Source organism: Hylaeus anthracinus, unplaced genomic scaffold (genome assembly GCF_026225885.1).
Source record: "Hylaeus anthracinus isolate JK02 unplaced genomic scaffold, UHH_iyHylAnth1.0_haploid 2, whole genome shotgun sequence".
NCBI classification, from domain to species: domain Eukaryota; kingdom Metazoa; phylum Arthropoda; class Insecta; order Hymenoptera; family Colletidae; genus Hylaeus; species Hylaeus anthracinus.
Genome location: NW_026534838.1, coordinates 1,783,612 through 1,802,724, shown reverse-complemented (window position 1 = coordinate 1,802,724; position 19,113 = coordinate 1,783,612). Strand labels below are relative to the sequence as shown.

The window sequence follows — 19,113 nt, the reverse complement described above, 5'->3', positions numbered from 1 at the left end:
TAGTTTAAGTTATTTAAATTTAAATAATTTCATGTTATAATTAATATTATTATAAGTATTATTGTTGGATTAAAGTTAATTAAATTTTCTAGAATTGATCATTTTATTATAAATGTAAATATTGGGGGTAAATTTCTATAAATTACTATCAAAATTAAATAGAATAAATGTGAAGTTTACCGATATGTTTGTCTCGTTTTCTTTTTTGAATATTTTCCAGAGAAAGAAACGAGACAAACACATTGGCAAACTTCAGATTTATTCGAAGCCTAGGGTTTTTCCCATCTCATTCGAATCTTAGTGAGTTCCAAGGTTCGAAAAATTCCCTATCCTTGGACTAGGGAAACCCTAGAGAAGACCACCATGTTACAGTCTGGCAGTGATGGGCAAAACTCTAAGCTTCGAATAAATCTGAAGTTTGCCGATCTGTCTATCTCCTTCCCTCTTTTGAAAATTTTCTAAAGAATGAAACGAGACAAACACGTCGGCAAACTTCAGATTTATTCGAAGCCAATGGTTTTGCCCATCTCTGGGTCACATCACGTTTGATCCAAGTTCAAGATATGTCGACTCACGCACAGACAATGGGCACATAACTTATGTAGATTAGGGACGTACCATATACGCACGACCCTGACGAAGTAGGTCAAGTGTCTTTAAATTCAACCTAAAATCTGAACCGCGACAATTCCCTTATCTCGATACAATATACATTATTGCAACAAGATATTACATTACTTACCGCGTAATATCACCGAATCTCATCTTCGTTGGCATATTTGTTACAGATAACATTGTTTAATGATCGCGTGCAACCGCTTCATTACGTTCCCTTCTTAGCTTTCTCTCACTGTCAGCCAGCTGTCTGTTTCCCTCAGTCGTCAATTTTTTGACGATTCGAACGTGGGAACAGTACTTAAACTGCATTCCATTCAATTTGTGCAGAGACCTATGAGAACGTAGACCGCAACTTTTTTGTTTTGGAAAAGATAGCGTACGATACCGATGCGACGTTACGTCAGATCTTTTGTTATGTATACGAGGATGCGACAGTGTCAACATTGAGTATCAACATTCAACCGAAGGCACCTTTAATGAACCACGAGCTGGTCGCGAAGAAATCCTTAATAAAGCAACAGCCAAGACACGATTATTACGTGTTTAAAGGTTAGGTTGACGTGGAACTTTTTTAGAAGCGGAGTAGATACAGAAAGTTGTCTGGATTGCTCTAGACAGTACACGCGCGCTAACATGTTACAATCTTTATTTGTTGCTAAAGGTTTACGTCTCGATTAGAACGTTTTAAGCGTCATGTCCTTATCTTAATAACTTTAAGGCACACCTGCTATTAATAGCGTGGATACTTAATGTTGATATTTGCCAGGGAATTGTGGGACTATTAATTACACTACAGTGTACAGTAAACATTGTATATATCTAAAGAAAATAAATAACTAACTAACCACAGTGTACAGTAGTTTACAAATTAAAAAAAAATGTACAGTCAATACCACAATTTTTTTTATGTATTTTGGCCTACTAATCTCGAAAATTGCAAGAAAAAATTGTTTTATGGATAGGTTTTTTTTATATGAATTTTTGAATTTTTTATTTTATTTTTTTCTGACATACGTTCACATTTTAGGCCATACCTCGAGTTAGAAACGTCCGATTGGGTCGCGCAAGGTCCCATATTAAAGATAATCAAATTTCCAACAATTTCTTCTTATACTGTTTTCCAATCGGTTCAATCGTTTAAGTGTTACGAGTCAATATATATGAGAAACTTTGATTTTCTCGGCTAAAATAGAACACGAATATTGGATGGAAAAATAGAAATTGTCAAATTATGTCCAGTTTCTTATTGTTTACGTATAGATCGCACTTTTACCAAGAAAACAAGTTTTGTTGAAGAAAATCTATGGATAAATACCGGAGTTAGGAACCGGAGCAAAATTGGAATTTTTATACCTTTACTCAATTGTTCTTTTTTTACGAAATTCTGAGGGTGCAGGAGTACGACGATCGTGGTACGAGCCGATTGCTAAAATGGTAACTGACTTTCGTGCGTGGAGGCAATTTGAAGCGAGAAAATGAACGATACGCTCTAATCCCTTTCTAATGACAAACACGATACAGACTAGTGGATTGTGCACGAAATACCGTAATTAATTACTGTCTATGAATATCTCCTTCTACTTCGATATTCTTGTTATTATACTATTATTTGAAAATTGCTAGATACAAAAAGTTAGCTTTTGAAGAAGGTTATATGAATGTTACAATAATTTGGCGTGTTTTGAAAAATTCAAAGCTGGTGATTTTTTATTGTAAAATTGATTTATTCATAGAAATATATTATTCATAGAATCTTATTGCAATGTATGATGGCAGTTTCTCTTCTCGTCACTAGAGGGACACCGCGCGTTTGCGCGTTTCTCACAAGTGAAGACAAGAGGTTCCAACATAAATAAAACAGAAGAAGTGCATTCAAAATAAATACGAACACTAATTATAACAATATTTTATATACTTACAGTTTCATTTGTATAAACAACGTTTCATACGTACCAACCTAATACAAGAAACTAGTTATTATTCACAAATTCAAATTTGAATGCATTTAACAACGCTCAGGATCCTGTTGATATTAACATAAGTGAAATTCAATGATCACCAGGAAGCTGGTCATCAGAGGGTTTGTGAAATCTGTGCCATCGCGCAAGAAATGTTCTAACTAAACAAAAAAACGTTAAAGTATTTTTGAACTGGTAGCGCAAGTTACCGAGCACTGTTATCAATGTCAGGGACGCTCGGCTCGATCGCAAAACAAACGTAATTGCGAGCTCGCACGTAGCAGAAATTATCCGGATTGCAAGGGTCAATTTCGTTTTTCTCGCGCTTTCATAAAATGTCGACCAGGAGATATGATCCGAGACAAGTTAGGCGACTTTCTTCCACAGATAAGAGCGATCTCTTCAGCCGTGGTTCCTCTAAGATCCTCTTCCTGCATCGTAAATTGGCAAACAGTGGTAAAAGCGACTTAGTATGCGCCTCTTATCGTTGCCACGGTTCAACGTACGGCTTCGAGATCTTTTTACGAGTTTTCTCTGCAAAAAGTATAATTCATATGTGCATAACGTTATGAGTTTTGCTTGCGTGAAACGTTATACGATCGAGGATTTTTTAATATGGATGGAACTTGGGGAGATGGAGATCAATTTCTATTCTTTTGGTTAGTGATGGTTCATTCTCGGGTATACTGTTGATAGATGAATAAAACAAGGAATGTCATCCATTTGAAAGTTTATTTATTGTTGTGAGACTCACTTCGTCAGAGTATTGAATAATGCTGTGCTAAATCATAAACTATATAGATTGAACAATTATATTTATTTGAGAATGGTAACTATTTTATAAATGCCCTAGCATCCCCCGTCGCGTATTCACATGTGATATTATAGAAATTCGAGATATACAACATTTTCTGTTGTTTCTCTTTGAAATGATTCACTGGACCGAACGTGTATATATCATGCAAACTTTGCGAGTTCTCTTGTGGGTAGCCACGAACGCGTGTAGCCACCTAGCGGTTGGGTAGGTTGGTGTAGCGTGTATAAGCTTAGAGCGCTCAGCGCTCAACATTTTCTTACGTTTTTTTACGCGGATATATCATTTTTACTGAAATAACATAGCCTATGTGATGGAGAGTTTCAGGATGAATAAACCATTCATATTTACATAAGTATATTTAATAGAGTAATAAAGAAAAATAGTACATGTGTGTACATTGAACATAAAACTCTTCTGGTTTCATAAAACTGTGGCAACCTACCAACCTAATAAAACAAAAGAAAACTAGAACTGGGTGATCAGTCCTATCAACACTATGTTACTCCAGAGAAAGCGAGGAAGTTACTGTTAAAATTTCCTATCAACCGGTTAAGTAGTTTTTGAAATTTTTGTGTACATACAAACAAACGATGTCTCTTTACATGTAAAATAGTAAGATAATATAAAATTATTGCAGGGGCGGTACTATCGCCGGTAATTTCACCCTTGCATCTAACAAATCTCTGTCAATAGCAACACAATATCCGTTTCGATCTGCTAATCACATTCATCAGATAAATTGCAACACCTTCATCTAAGCGTGGCATTTAGCAAGATTCTTAAGAAATTAAACGAATCAGTTTCATGTTTTAGTTATTTGCACAACGATGTCGTGTCGATTATGATCAAACTGCAATTGTTTATGCAAAAAGCGTGTCTTATTTTCTAATACAATTATCTTATACCATGCACATTATCGTTCATATTTTATATAATTTTGCACTTGTGAATATTTCCCCAGATTTCCTCCAGATTTTTGTTGACCATAAATGCACAAACAACTGTAGTTAATTTTGACTCAAAGTAATTTACGAAATTACCCGACGAATCCTGATTTTAATTTGTCGTGTACATTGTGTGTTTCAAGAGAAGACATAATAGCAGAATTTGTATTTAAAAAATATTGTATAGTAGAAGAAAATGTATATAAAATACGTTGCAATTGTTGAATACAGGGAAAATTTGTATTTTAAGGTTAGGTTGAAAAGGTGCTGCCACCTAGTTTATGTTCCGCATGATCCATGCACGAGTTTAGTTGCTTGCGAACCATTGCAGTATGAACATTTTTATATTAAGGTTAGGTTAAGAAGGTATATGTATACAAGTATGAACATTTGTGTTTTAAGGTTAGGTTAAGAAGGTGCTGCCACCTAGTTTATGTTCCGCATGATCCATGCACGAGTTTAGTTGCTTGTTAACCCATTGCAGTATGAACGTGTAATTTAGATATAAGCATCATATTGAACAAATATTATTAGTTTTAAGTACAAACAAATGACTGCTCATTTATTTTTACAACTGAAAAACAATAAATAATAAATAAGACGACTACGTCGTCAGTCCAGAAGTCGAAATGCTTGAAATGCTCGACGAAGTCTTCCTCTCGAGTGGAGACCGCAAAGATCAATCAAAGATCGTCGAAGTGAGAAGCGATTAATCTCGAGGCTAGCGACGAAGTTCGATGTGAAGTCTTTGGAAGTTGAAGAGTGATTGATAACTGATGCTTGGCGAGGGAGTCCTTCACACCCAAGTAGACGTGTAAACAAGGAGGCTCCACCTGTTTCTGGAGCGAATTGGAAGAGAATTACGTCGTCACGAGCTTATCTCATCTTGCATTGACTTGGTAGAGTCATGTAGAGGAGGGCTCATCTTCTGAGAAGAAAACGATCAAGGATCTCTATCTGTCAACACGTTGCCATTGATCACATTTAAGGATCATGAAAGAAAGATCCTTTCATTCATATCCATCTCTAGAGTTATGAAATTATTATAGACAAATATCAAATGTTGGGAAAGGATATTCTTTCACTAAGCAACGCATCTGGATTCGATATACAATAATTGGTGGATAATTTGCTTTACCATAGAGATAATTTTTTCATAAAATTTATTAGTGATAGCTTCTGCCCTCTTTAAGAATCAATACTGAAAACAAAAAGAAACTACAACATTAGTTTTCTTTGTTTTGTAACATTACTACGACTTTATTTATGTAAATATTGAACTCTTTAGGCATGTGTAATATTCCTTTATGTTCTGAAAATATTACTCATCTATCCTAAAAAAGAGTTCCTTTCCAAATACATTTGGGGGTCTCTAGAAGGTCTCCAGGGTTCCTGGAAAGTAATCAACCCCCTCTCGACCTCTCAGGGGCCCTGGGAAGGCATTCATTGAAAGGATTTTTGAGGCAACCTAATAAAATTCTATTCCTTTTTGCTCTAAAAATATTTCTGATCTACCCCAAAAAGAGTTTCTTTTCAAATACATTTGGGGGTTCCTGGAAAGTAATCAACCCACTCTCGACCTCTCCGGGGCCCTGGGAAGGGGTTCATTCGAAAGATTTTTGAGGCAACCTAATAAAATTATATTCTTTTTTGTTCTAAAAATATTTCTCATCTATTCCAAAAAAACTTTTCCTTTCCAAATACATTTGGGGATCCCTAAAAGGTAAACGATCCCCCCTTGACCTTTCAAGGGGACCGAGGAGGGGTTCATTCAAAGGATTTTTGGGGCAACCTAATAAAATTGTATTTCCTTTTTCTCTAAATATATTTCTCATCTATCCCGAAAAAGAATTTTCTTTGGAAATACATTTGGGTGTCCCTAGAATGTAAAGGACCCTCTCTCGACCTTTCCGGGGCCCTGAGAAGTTGTTCATTGAAAGGACACGCGGTTAATTTAGAATGCACACGCCCGGAACGTGCAAATCGTGCGCACGTTGTACGTTTCGCTCACTCGTATCGGCGCGATGCAATCGGTCGAAACGAGCCTTGCGAGTATCGTGAAAACGAGGGCGAACGAGGTTTGCCAGTGTCTAGTCGTCTAAGGGGCGTGTTACGAACGTTACGCATCCTTACGTAACGCGTTCTCACGCGTGCTACCCAGGAAACACTCGATCGAACGATATTTAATTGGTAATTTTCTCCCACGTCGGTAATCATCCTGACGTTACGTAAGAACGGAGTCGTGGAAAACGTGGAAAAAAGTAGAATGTTGGGGGAAGGATTTATCCTGGGTGTTTATGAAGTTATTCGCTTTCGGTTTAATCTTCGGAAATTAGTTTCAGGTTTGCGTAAACTGATAGTATTAATTGCTTTGTTGTAACTGAGCGAAATATACGATTTTTTTGCAAGAAAAAAATGAAATTTTGCACTTTTATTGTATTTTTAGAATTACAAAGTGATTAGTAGGCTGTTCTTAATTCAGAGTTACAAGTGGTATTCATGTCAAGCTTGATAATGTAAAACGTAAAATAAAATAGTTTATTTTGGTAATCTATAGTTAAAGCATGAAAATAAATATTTTATTTTGATAATCTAACATATAAGATAAAATATGTTTATTTTAATAACATAAATCATAAAATAGAATACTTTCCATAGTTCTTAACTTGAAAATAAACTGTATATGTATGATATACAAATAGAGAATATATTTATTGCAAATATTATGATTTCTTGGGATTGAAAAATATTTCTTTCCATCACTCATTTTATGAAGATTCTTATTGAAGATTCTTTATAAAAGTATTCATTGAACAACTACATTGAATGTATGTTTATAATGCAGAGGAAAAGTACTTCGTTTAAGATTACCAAAATGAATATATTTTACACTATAATTTAGTAAAATAAAAATATTTTATTTGCTGATAATAAATTATATAAACAAAATATTCCGAACTATGGCACAAATATTTTCAGTGTTTTTCCAATAAAATATTATTTGAAATATTATCTTACAAATTTTGTATAACAAATAAAATATTTTATTCTTAAAAATACATCCATAATCCGAAATCAAATATTTATTTACTATTTACTATTTAAAATGCGTATGTTACTCAACTCTGTATATCACTATATCACACATCAATTTGCCAAGATTTATTTCGTATGTGATTACTCAAAACTCATGTTCCCAGAAATGTGTACAATTCTTATACATAATAATATTTTCATGTAGTATATTCATCACATAATATATAGTAATAAATAAAAAGTGAATACTCTTTATTTCGTATTAGTTGAACAAAAATTGCAATTTGAATTTCAAAATGAAATGTATCACTATGATCAAAGTAAACAAATTGAACCATATGATAATGTTATTTGTCATATATGATTTTAAACAAAATTTTGTCCACTTCTAATTCTAACTTACGATGCAAAATTTATTTACTTTTCATTTGTTACTTGAAATATGCACCCACAAAATTTTTTCCATCGAGGCACGTGTTCGTGGTCCCTAGCAGAGGGGGCACTTAATATCCTCCGGAGGCCCCTGAACTTTCCCTATTTTTGCTACACAGTAACTACTCGAATAACAGATTCGTCACTTTTATTTTCGATACACAGTGAAAGTTCTGTGTACCGGATGTATGGTCATAGGTTCTCACTTAAATAAACAATTCCCTCTTATTAGCTGTTGTGAAAGGGTGTTTCGCCAAAATATACCTTGAAGGTTGAAATAATTTTTTTATGAAATAAACTCTTCGTTTCTGGCAACTCGGACAAATTACTTGGTCCCAGATCTTACGTAACATTTTTCACAATTTAAAACGTGTTAAATTGATTAGGCTGATCTATTTTTTTTAAGAAGCTACTATAGTGGTTTGAAGTGATTGCATAATGGATTTCTTTGATATTCTTTTATTCATACCTGCGTTCCATCCCTCATGCATCCCCTTCAGCAATATTCAGTTCGTTTCAACACTATTTTAGCACTATAAGTTTTTTAAACGTACAGCCCTGTCCAAAGTCGTGGGCCATTTATGGTACATTACATATTTTACATTTTTTCGAATATGTTTTCTTCTATCAATATTATTGTATAGTGTACTGTCAGAGATTAGATAAAAATAGTATAAATTCAAAAAAGAATTTAATAGTTTTTTACACAGTGTACTCTCCAAAATGAAATAAAAATAGTATAAAATCAAAGAAGAATTTAACGTTTAATACTCTTTTCGTCTTTGCAATAACGTTGACTCTTCTTGAAGAACATTTTTGAATTACTTCACTCAGAATATTTTGTCAATTCTGGCTCTCCTTTTTTCCAAGCTCTGTCCAAATAATCCCAAACATGTTTAATATTTATAACATGTTTAAAATTTAAGTCAGAACTTTCATGTGACCAATTTATAACGTTCAATGTTTCATTCTCCCCCACATCATTTTAAATAATTTTTTACAAATCGAGTAATATATTTAATACAATTCACCCATAAATATATAGACACTAATCGCTTTTAACGAATAATTATTATACGTCATGAATTATGTGCAATCTTTTATTGCTAAATTCTGTTCCATATGCGTATTTAGTAACATTTAATAATATTGCAAACACTTATGCGAGTTAGTAAAAAATAAATTCAAGAATATTACTTAAGATACACGAGGAATTCTAATATCTAGGATATCAAGATTGGCAAAGGAAGTTTAAATAGCACACGGGGGATACATTAACGAAAAGAAAATTGAATTGTTTTTTATTATATTATGTTCTCTGATCCAACACAAATTAAATACAGAAACATAAGTGACAAAAATAATAAAAATTGGTATATTATTATCGTATATTGTATTATGGATACAAATGATTGATACATGATTATTTATAACAATTTCCACGCTAACAGACATTCTCTGCGATAAAAATCTCTCTCACATCGTGATGTATACTAATAATTTAATTTTGTCCACTTATTTCGCACTGTGCGACGGCCGAGTGGCTCGAGCAATAATAAGAAACGCAAAGGTAAGGAAGAAATCGAACGTGTCGCAGCCGAAGAAACAGAGAGTCGCGATCCTTTCTAAAACCGTGCATTAGGCATCGGCATTGTGTGTACAAGGTGGAAAGGATAAGAAAAATCAAGGTACGGCCGAGCTTTTGGCAGCGTGGGGCACCACGCCGATCGACGATAATACCTCCTGCACTTTCTCCCACCATTTATAAAGTTCGACTCGAATCTCGCGCTCGTTCAGTCGTCCTGGTATCACGTGTTGTGTATATATCGCTACCACGAATTGGCACTCCTAATCGCGTATGAAGTGAACTTGTGCGTCGATGGGAAATTCTGGAGTTCAGTGTTCAACGGAGTCTAAAGTTCTGGTAGGTTTTTTTTTCTTTTTGGAGCGTAGTAAAATTAAAAATAGTTATCCAGTGATTATAATATAATATATCCTTGTGATCGAATTCAATTTTTGGGCGAATTTAAAGAAATAGAAGTAATAAGTCGAACACATTTTTAAATTCGAAGCGATTTTATTCAGTGGAGTAGTATTTAATATCTGTTCAAGAATTATAATTAATGTTGTACGTCATTTTTAATTTAGTTTATTCATTCTGTAGAGGTTTAAATTTCATTTTTTTTTTTATTATTGGAGTATTATTTTGTCGAGGATCAGAAATTCATTTTTAGGTAGGTCGAACGTTTCCTATAAATCAAAAATTCATCCTGTGACAAATACTTCTTTGAACAGAAAAAATTCCATTTCTCCATTGATTTTTTTCTCTTACATTAATTTCGAAATTCCCACAGTGCAAATAAACCATAGAAGTTGATATTGCTTTCCCGAAACACGGAATATTTGTTTGAAATCATCGTCCACTTGAATCGGAATTATCAATAATAAAATTCACTCCATTTGAAATTTTCTTCGAATAATTTAAATTACTGCAAAATCCCTCCAATGAAATTGTTTCGAGTCGTGTAATCGATCCAAAAGGCTACGAATAAATTTGCAGGTAATTAAATTAGCAGATTAATTATGTATTTATATTGAGGAAACATGTAAGAGTGTTTAACGATATTTATTTAACGATATTCAGTTGCGTGGAAATACATCATCCTCCCTTACTTTTGGAAACATGATGAATGTTTCAGCTTCTTGTGACAGCTGTTAGGAATGCAGAAACATTAATCACAACCACGTCGAGATAATGCCAGTGAATTAACTCTTTCGTAAATTATACCTTAGAAATCGAATAGAGATTTGTATTAGATAAAAAATATTTTTGGGACATTGTTTAACTTGTCTCGATTCTCACTGTTTATTACTGTTTTTGAATATAGACATTTTTATGCATGAAAAATGTCTTTGCACTCTAAATTTCCTGATTTCACTGCATTTTTGTCGAACCTCACTCGATAGAGGATTAGGTTAGGCAAAGGGTTAATGAATATTATATGTAGATTGCAATACCATTTAAAATATTGTCAAGCAAAAAACGTTATTGTTGTACCTTATAATATTCGTTCCGCTCTAAATATACGTTAAAAGCATTACGCTTTTCATTCATTTTTACCCTTCGTTGGGATCAAAGAAATTTATAGATTGTCTTTCGTTTCTGGTCGAGCAACCGCGACCGAAAGAAAAAACAGTTCTCGCTCGGCGATAAATCAGGGAAAATGCCTTGGACTTGCCATTTACCGTCAACGGTGTGAATATTCCGACGATTAAAGGTTAAACAATGCCGAGGTTGAACTATTAGCCCTTCCATTAGGGTTGGCAACGTATCCTACATTACAAAATCGATCTTTATCTTCCTCGAACGTGTTGTTTATTTGTCTAAAACAATGTTCAATCGTCAATATAATTCCCATTTAAATACTCTTAATAAAGAAAGTCTTTATAAGTCTTCTGTAATAAATTCTTTTTATTCATTATACATAAATTTTATTCAATTTATATCTTGGTAACGAGTTTCATTCATTTAAAAAAATATATATATTTGTTTACAAAGACAGGAGATACCTTTGGAAAAGTTTAGAAATTACTGCACAAGGACAAACTGATTGCTTGAATAATCATTACTAAATTGTGGATCTTTATGCAAAATAAAATCTTTGCAAACATACCTACAAAAATTGACCCTAAATAGGAATTTATTATACCTTGCAAATATTATAATGTGAACTTAACTTTAAATATTTTTTGCATAAAAATCAACAGTTCAAATAAGTCAAAAAATATTGAGAATTAAGAAAAAGAATAAAATTACAGCAAGCATACAATTTTCTCACTATATACTCTATTACTTTAAGAAAGTATATATTTGACCTTCATATCCTAATACATAGACTGAGGTTCATTATGCGAAATAAAATCTTAGCAATGGTACTTACAAAAATTGAATCCAAATAGGAATTTATTTTACCCTGGAAATATTATAACGTGAACTTTACTTTCATTATTTTTATATTCTTGCAAATATGTTCACCGTTACTGCTTGGATTTTGTAATTTTTTGCGCATTCAAACTTCCATATAAATGAATAAAAATCCGCAGTCTAATCATTACTATATACAGAGTGCGAATAAATTACAAAGCGTGAACTTTATAGGACCATAAAACTCATTGAAGGAAACGATAAAACCTGAATAAATATACGTCTGATAAATGATGTTCGGACGATACGAAACGATTTAATTCGGTAGGTAATGTGTAGTTCTTTCTCCACATCCTGCGCAATGATTAATGCGATATCAGCCTGCCAGGCTGCGAACGCGTACGAAATTCATCGAGGAAAAGCGAAGCAACATGTATTCAAATAAACGACCGTCATTGAGCAATCGCTATGCACACAGTTTCATAACGATCTCTAAGTCGGTGTATAAAAATAGTTATGAATTCACAAATTACAGAGTCATCGTCGGAAGAATTTATTTTTAGGTGGTTTACGATACAACTTTCTTTCGCTGAGGTTTGTCAGACCCTGAAGCTTCAATTGAATTCTATGGTTTGATAAATTAAATATGTTCACCGTTACTGCTTAGGATACTTATTATTTTATTTAAACAAGTATAGTATCGGCGCCCATAAGTATAAGTATAAGAAGACAAATGAAAATATGAAATGTAAGGTACGGGATTGGTTGTGTAGGTAAAGCGATGGACTGTGGTTCTGAAGATCGTCGGTTCGATTCTCCGTGCCTCATGTTTCGTTTAGACTCCTACACAAGCTTTTTTTCAATTCTTATCTAATTTCTATTAACGGAAACTAATGTTTTAATTAGTGAAGTCGATTTACTGAAATTAATTAGGAGACTTGAACAAAAATTGAGGTATAACCACGTGTGAAACTCGTGGTCGGGTAATTCGGGTTAAAACTGTGATTATCGGAAGGCTGGGTTGTGGAGTATTCTTCGGGCCCAAAATTGATTATCGCGAGCCTGGCTCGTGGTGTATTGTTTGGGCCCAAAGTTGATTATCACGAGCCTGCCTCTTGAAGCATTCTTCCGGCCCAAAATTGATTATCACGAGCCTGACTCGTGGTGTACTCTTTGGCCCAAATATAAACATCACATTTTGTTCCCAGTCTGTTGGAGCTCCAATCATACCTTAAGGGCTTAAAACCAGTCATTTAATTGATCACGATAGAAATAGAAATAAATCTTGCTAGATAAATCATTAACACATAGAGATTCCTGCAAAAATGAGCGGACCCTTTTCCAATTTCTAAGCCCCTCTAATACGAACCTTCAATTCCCTTCTACCACCGAGGACCAACCATCTGCTGTTGCCACACTTCTTCGCAATGTTTCAATCATTTCCGTTATTGCGCACAGTTCGTTTCCGTGTCTCCATTAACCGAAATACCAAATATGATCGAAACGCGCGCAAGAAACAAGCGTGACTCGATAAATCGCGTATTGAATACAAGCGGAACGCGATCGTTCAATAACACTTAGCGTTCCTCCATCTGGCGAATAGACTTCCTACGCACACCTGCACGCGCAACTAACGGAAAAAGTAGCTTAATTATCCCCGTATAGAGGAGATAGTGATCTACTCTGCGCGGGCGAGTTTTAGCTAAACTGAGCGTGCACGTAACTTTCTCCTACCATTATTGCCCCACAAATTTGCATTTCTTTGATCCTCGTGCAACAGGTATCATTAAGGAAATTCGACGTTCCCTGACGCGCGTCCTTGGCTCGGTCGTTTCATGAGACGCGCACGGAAATGATTACGAGGAACTGATATAAACCGAATTTTTTTTTTTAAGGAAAGCTATTTTTCCTGGCAAATATGCGCGTGTTTCGATTTCAAATTTATAATAAATTACAGGGCTGTTTTCTGTCGATGCTTATGATGATCAATTTTCGGCTCCTTCATTTTTTATCCTCTTCAGGATAGGGTACAACGAATTAGGATTGAGTAAGGAGATAGTCCACCTAGTTAACTTAGATAGGAAGGTACTCTGTTGAAGATTGAATTTTTGTGGACATTTCATACCTTGCAAGTAACTTAATCAAACTGTGAGGCGAATTATTAAACACGTAAGAAACTTGTTTATACATGATACATTCAGGGAAAGAATGTTTCCTACGTAAATGAAACTAGCTTCTACACCAAGACAAGCATAAATCCCTAAACTAATTACACCCATCATAATTTCTTCCTATTAATTATAATAACCCTGTTGCATCAAATTTCAGTGTAACATCCTCGTAGTTTTGTAATGACACATTTCCTCCGGCGATATCATCTGCGACATTTTGCAAACTCTTGTTCTTCTCTCTGGTGTTATAATGATTCACACGGATCCTGGGAATTTAACTCGTCGGTAAGTGTCGCGTGGATCTAGCGAGGAATAGACCTGCGCGTGAAAAGAACGAATCGTTGCGTAACCGAAATCATTCACAGGTTGAAGAGCCTTGGACTTTTTCTCGTAAGGTGAAGAGCAAAAAAAACACCAAGTGCTTTGTCATAGGTTCCTAGGCTACGTAACACCACGACAAGTCGAATACTGACTCCTGCGAACGTAGGACACGTCAGCGATCGTGAAAGTGCTAAGCAATAAATTGTACAATTACGATCATTGTTGCACAATGCCTAACCGTACGGTAAACGTTCGTTGCGAAATAATTCCACGGATTTTTTATTGATATTCACACTTGTGTTACTTTTTTTTTTATTAAAGTTTAATTTAGTTTCGTATCGGACACAGTTGACGATTTTTCGGGAATGTGAATACTATTTTTTTATTCTTTTTTTTACGGACATAGGAGGAGGTTACTTAATTTGTATATTTGTTTTTTTTAATTGAACAACTAAATTTTTAATCGTGGAAAAGGGAGGAATGTTATTTTTACAAATAATCCCAGAAAATTGGAGAGTTAGAGTTTTACACATGAACATTGTCTGTTTTATAAGAAGAGTATTAATAGGATAATGTAATAAAATGATTGAGAAGACATAGTAATATGACCACATAATAAAATAATCGAATTTCAGCATGGGTATTTAAACAAAACCTGTGACATCAAATAGTACCTCTATCGTTAAATATAGAATCCCATAAGCATGCAATTGCGTTTAAAAAGCCAATAGGATGAAAAGTGACAAATAACTCGAGCCGAGGATTCGCATCTGACAGTTCCATGCAAATGACCGATCGTGGCAGATGGAGGAACGTCATTCTCACACTCAACCGCAGAAAAAATTCGACACGCCATTTCTCAATCAAACATGAGACGTCATTTACCACGAATCCAATACGAGGACCGTTCTTGCCTCCGTCACAATCCATTTGTAACGATTAATGCCGACCGTCGCATCCGGGTTAAAAGGAAACAACCTCTCCAGATAGAGAAAACCAAATATGGCGTAATATCGACCAGGTATTCCCCCGGTTGAAAAATGCTCTTGGCGGCGTCGCTAGGTAAACGATCGTTTGGAAATCTTGTTTACTTTCCTTGCTGTGTTCACGGTGTGTTATTGTTTCGGTACAACGTATCCACTTCGTTTTGAAATCGAGTGGATTTCGTTCTTCGTTTTATGAAAGACAGAATTTTAAGATTAAAAATCATTTTATTTTCGAACAGCCAAAATTCATGTCCCATTATATGGTGAAAAATGCTGTGGGGCGATGAAATAGTTGGGTAGTAACTAGGGGAGTGCGGGATCCCGGTCGGGACGGGAATTCCTCCCGAGATCGGGATGGAATCCCGAGAATTTCAGAATCTCGAATACATCCGGGATTCCCGTGAATTTCCAGGATCCCGAAACCATTCGGGATTCCCGAGAATTTCGAGATCCCGTAAATGTTCTGAATTCCCGGAATTTCGAAATCCCGTACATTCGGATTGCTCAAATTTTCAACAATAACAACATTTTTGGCAATCCCAGATATTATTCTACACTCGCCCTAAAAAAAATAGGGACACTTCTTCAAAACGTCATAACGATAGGAGTTTTCAACCGATTTTCGTGAAACTTCGTCAGGAGTAGTTTTGAAGTGTCCTCTGGGTGTGTGCAAAGTTGCATTGGCGAGGTTTGATGAGAAGGGGTTAATTCACCCCCTTAAAGGGGGCGCGTCGAAAAACGTCACTTCTAAAGGTGCCAGGAGTAATGGAAAGGGTTAAAAAAATTAAAAAAACCTTTAGGGCGACTCTCTTTGATGCTCTCTATAAGATGCACCCCTTGAAATCCCTCTCGGACAAACCCACCCCCACAACCTCCCATCCCCTCTAAAATTCACAATTTTTGGACGACGGTCTCAATTTTGGACTCAATGCATTCTCTGGACTCCCCTGATACAGACAATGCCATCACACATACCGTGCACCCCATAGGCACCTCTTGGGTGAGTGGAACAGCTTTCAAATTTTCAACCCCCTTCGTAAGGGAGCACTTCCACACATCAGAGGGCGATTAAATTCACCATGTTTGTTCTCGATATGTTAAGGATGAATGCCGAAAAGGTCCCGTTTCGAAAACTGCCCCCGACGCTGAAGGGGGGGGGGGGGCAGATGTAGAGGTGGTCCACCCCCAAGTGTAAGGGGTTGGAACGTTGTCACGTTGCGTGGATACATGTCCAGCAGTCCAGGGCATCGGGCTGACACAGTTTTGATGTCTTTTTCCCGCGTGAATGACAATAAAATACGAAAATATCGTTTTTTTTTAAATTCGCTTCCTAATTCAGGCCCATCTGCAGGGTGAATGAGCAACGCCACGCCAACGCCGTTCGTGGTATCGGATGCGCGAATGCTTTATTAACAGATACCCAAAAATTCAGATTTTTTCAATCACGCTTTCGTTGCCAAATCGAAGTAGATTTGAAAGAGGAATAAGGGGTGCCTATGGGGTGCACGGTATGTGTGATGCATTGGTCCAGAGAATGCATTGAGTCCAAAATTGAGACCGTCGTCCAAAAATTGTGGATTTTAGAGGGGATGGGAGGTTGTGGGGGTGGGTTTGTCCGAGAGGGATTTCAAGGGGTGCATCTTGTAGAGGGCATCAAAGAGAGTCGCCCTAAAGGTTTTTTTAATTTTTTTAACCCTTTCCATTACTCCTGGCACCTTTAGAAGTGACGTTTTTCGACGCGCCCCCTTTAAGGGGGTGAATTAACCCCTTCTCATCAAACCTCGCCAATGCAACTTTGCACACCCCCAGAGGACACTTCAAAACTACTCCTGACGAAGTTTCACGAAAATCGATTGAAAACTCCCATAGTTATGACGTTTTGAAGAAGTGTCCCTATTTTTTTGAGGGCGAGTGTATATCCCGTACATTGTCGGAAATCCCGGACTTTTGCGGGATCTCGTGTATTCTCGGGAATCTCGAATATTCTCGGGAATCCCGGATATTTTCGGAAATCCCGCACACCTCTAGTAGTAACAGAATAAATATGTCCCGTTATACAGCTTAAACAGTGGAGGGGGAATACGATGAACATAGAGAAGGACAGCGAATATAAAAAACTTCAGGGTATGTCTGTGAGTTTTATCGTTGCATTAGCATTGTCTTATCCAGATATCTGATCTCGGATTATGTTACACTACTTGGCGATCGAACCCCTGAATCCCTCAAGGGGTATACCCCACAGTGATGGGGATGCTTTCTGTGCATTTATTGTAGGGAAATTTGTACATTTAAGGGAGTGGACTCACACAGTTCCACACCACTGTATATGTACACGGAACTGCAAGGGCTTGCGTATTGTCCTATTTTTGTCTCGACAATGTAAATTTAAGACCTCTCAACAGTCGTTTCCGCTAGATAAATATTCAAACTTGTGCACAAGCTTCTATAGGTAGTATACTTTTGCTTTTTTGTGTCGTAATTAATAATATTCAGCAGTATTTCGCAATTAAAAGAAGCAATATGGTGGTGCGACAGTGCTGTCGCGTTGTCTGAGCTAACATACGCTGTTGAATATTGTTAATTATGACACAAAAAAGCAAAAGTATACTACCTATAGAAACTTGTGCACAAGTTTGAACATTTATCTAGCGGAAACGACTATTAAGAGGTCTTAAATTTACATTGTCGAGACAAAAATAGGACAATACGCAAGCCCTTGCAGTTCCGTGTACGTATACAGTGATATGGAGCTGTGTGAGTGTGTACGAATCCATACAAGACACGGGAGTCCACTCCCTTAACACGTTGATCGCCACGTCACCCATATATGGGTGACAGTGCTTTTCACTGAAAATGTACGAAAATTAATTCTGAAAGTTAAGTGTCACAGAAAATGAATTTAAATGAAATCCTTTAACTTTGATGAAGTTACAAAACTAAATACTACAATAAATGTTTCATTACGCAGTTTCCAATAGTCTGTAAACGAAATTTAATCATAGTAGAAATTTTCAAAAGTATTAGTCTGGCAGTGAACGTGTTAAGGAGACTTTACTGTAGTACCAAAAAAATGTCCCGTTACAGTTGACTCTTAGTGCGTCACAAATCAATAAAGGAGAACGAAGTCAATAAGGAGAATAAATGACAAAAAATTGTAGTAAACTTGTAGTATTGATATTAATGCAAAAAATAACCTTACAAAATATTAACAGCTATCGCTTGATTTTCAATCTTTCCAATTCTAGCGTGTGCGCGAGGTCTGTACATTTTTTATCTCGTTATGACGTATAGATGGGACTTTCCTTGTGGTAATCCAACTCTCGTTGCAACTACGAAGAATTACGAAGAATTTGATCGTTTGGTGTTCCTCGAGACGATTTCGAACGTTTACGGTACAAGGTCATTCGTCACGAAACGAAGGCGTGAAAACAAAGGTTCTTACGTCGTAATAACGGGTGTTCGTTTGCATCGACGCAACACTGCATGCGATAGAATCAATCCGGAAATGGTAACAGAATGGTTGCATCGAAGCGAACGGATGCTACTTCGACTACCTCTTGTGACGTAAGAGTCGATGTTGCACTCCTTTATTAAGGAGTGACCTTGCACGGGTCGTGGAAATCATTTGAATATTTATTTGACGTTATTTCAGCAGGAACGAAAAAGCATGACGTCTAACCCCTTCAGTGATCATTAAAAAATTAAAAAATAGAGAAAATAACATATTTTTTTTTATTTAATTACGCACAATCAATTATTGTGAATCAAATATTGTGCACATGACATTGGAACAAGATGGAGATGATTTTAACATGTTTGACAACGTTTAGAAATACAACAAATATTACTACCCTTCATATTCCACAATTTGTGCAAGTAGAATTGTTGCACATGACATTGAAACA

The 19,113-nt window shown here is 35.8% G+C and overlaps 1 protein-coding gene and 1 long non-coding RNA gene across 5 annotated transcripts in view; one reads left to right on the top strand and one right to left on the bottom strand.

The window, feature by feature from the left end:
• The first annotated feature begins 8,634 nt into the window (after positions 1–8,634).
• Positions 8,635–19,113, top strand: part of LOC128892943 (peroxidase-like) — a 34,115-nt gene continuing 23,636 nt past the window's right edge. Inside the window, exon 1 of one of the 2 annotated variants that reach the window (XM_054153618.1) lies at positions 8,635–9,729. The gene's annotated coding sequence lies outside the window, so the exon portion shown is untranslated. The remainder of the gene's footprint in view (positions 9,730–19,113) is intronic. The other variant, XM_054153617.1, reaches the window with a different exon arrangement.
• LOC128892971 (uncharacterized) lies at positions 9,912–12,662 on the bottom strand. Of its 3 annotated transcripts, none has more exons than XR_008461227.1 (4): positions 12,012–12,662; positions 11,747–11,779; positions 10,138–11,189; positions 9,912–10,055 (listed from the first exon to the last, which is right to left on the bottom strand). It is a non-coding gene; the product is annotated as an uncharacterized LOC128892971 (long non-coding RNA). The 3 variants fall into 3 exon arrangements; XR_008461226.1 differs by having other exon boundaries at positions 9,912–10,347; positions 11,052–11,189; XR_008461225.1 differs by having other exon boundaries at positions 9,912–11,189.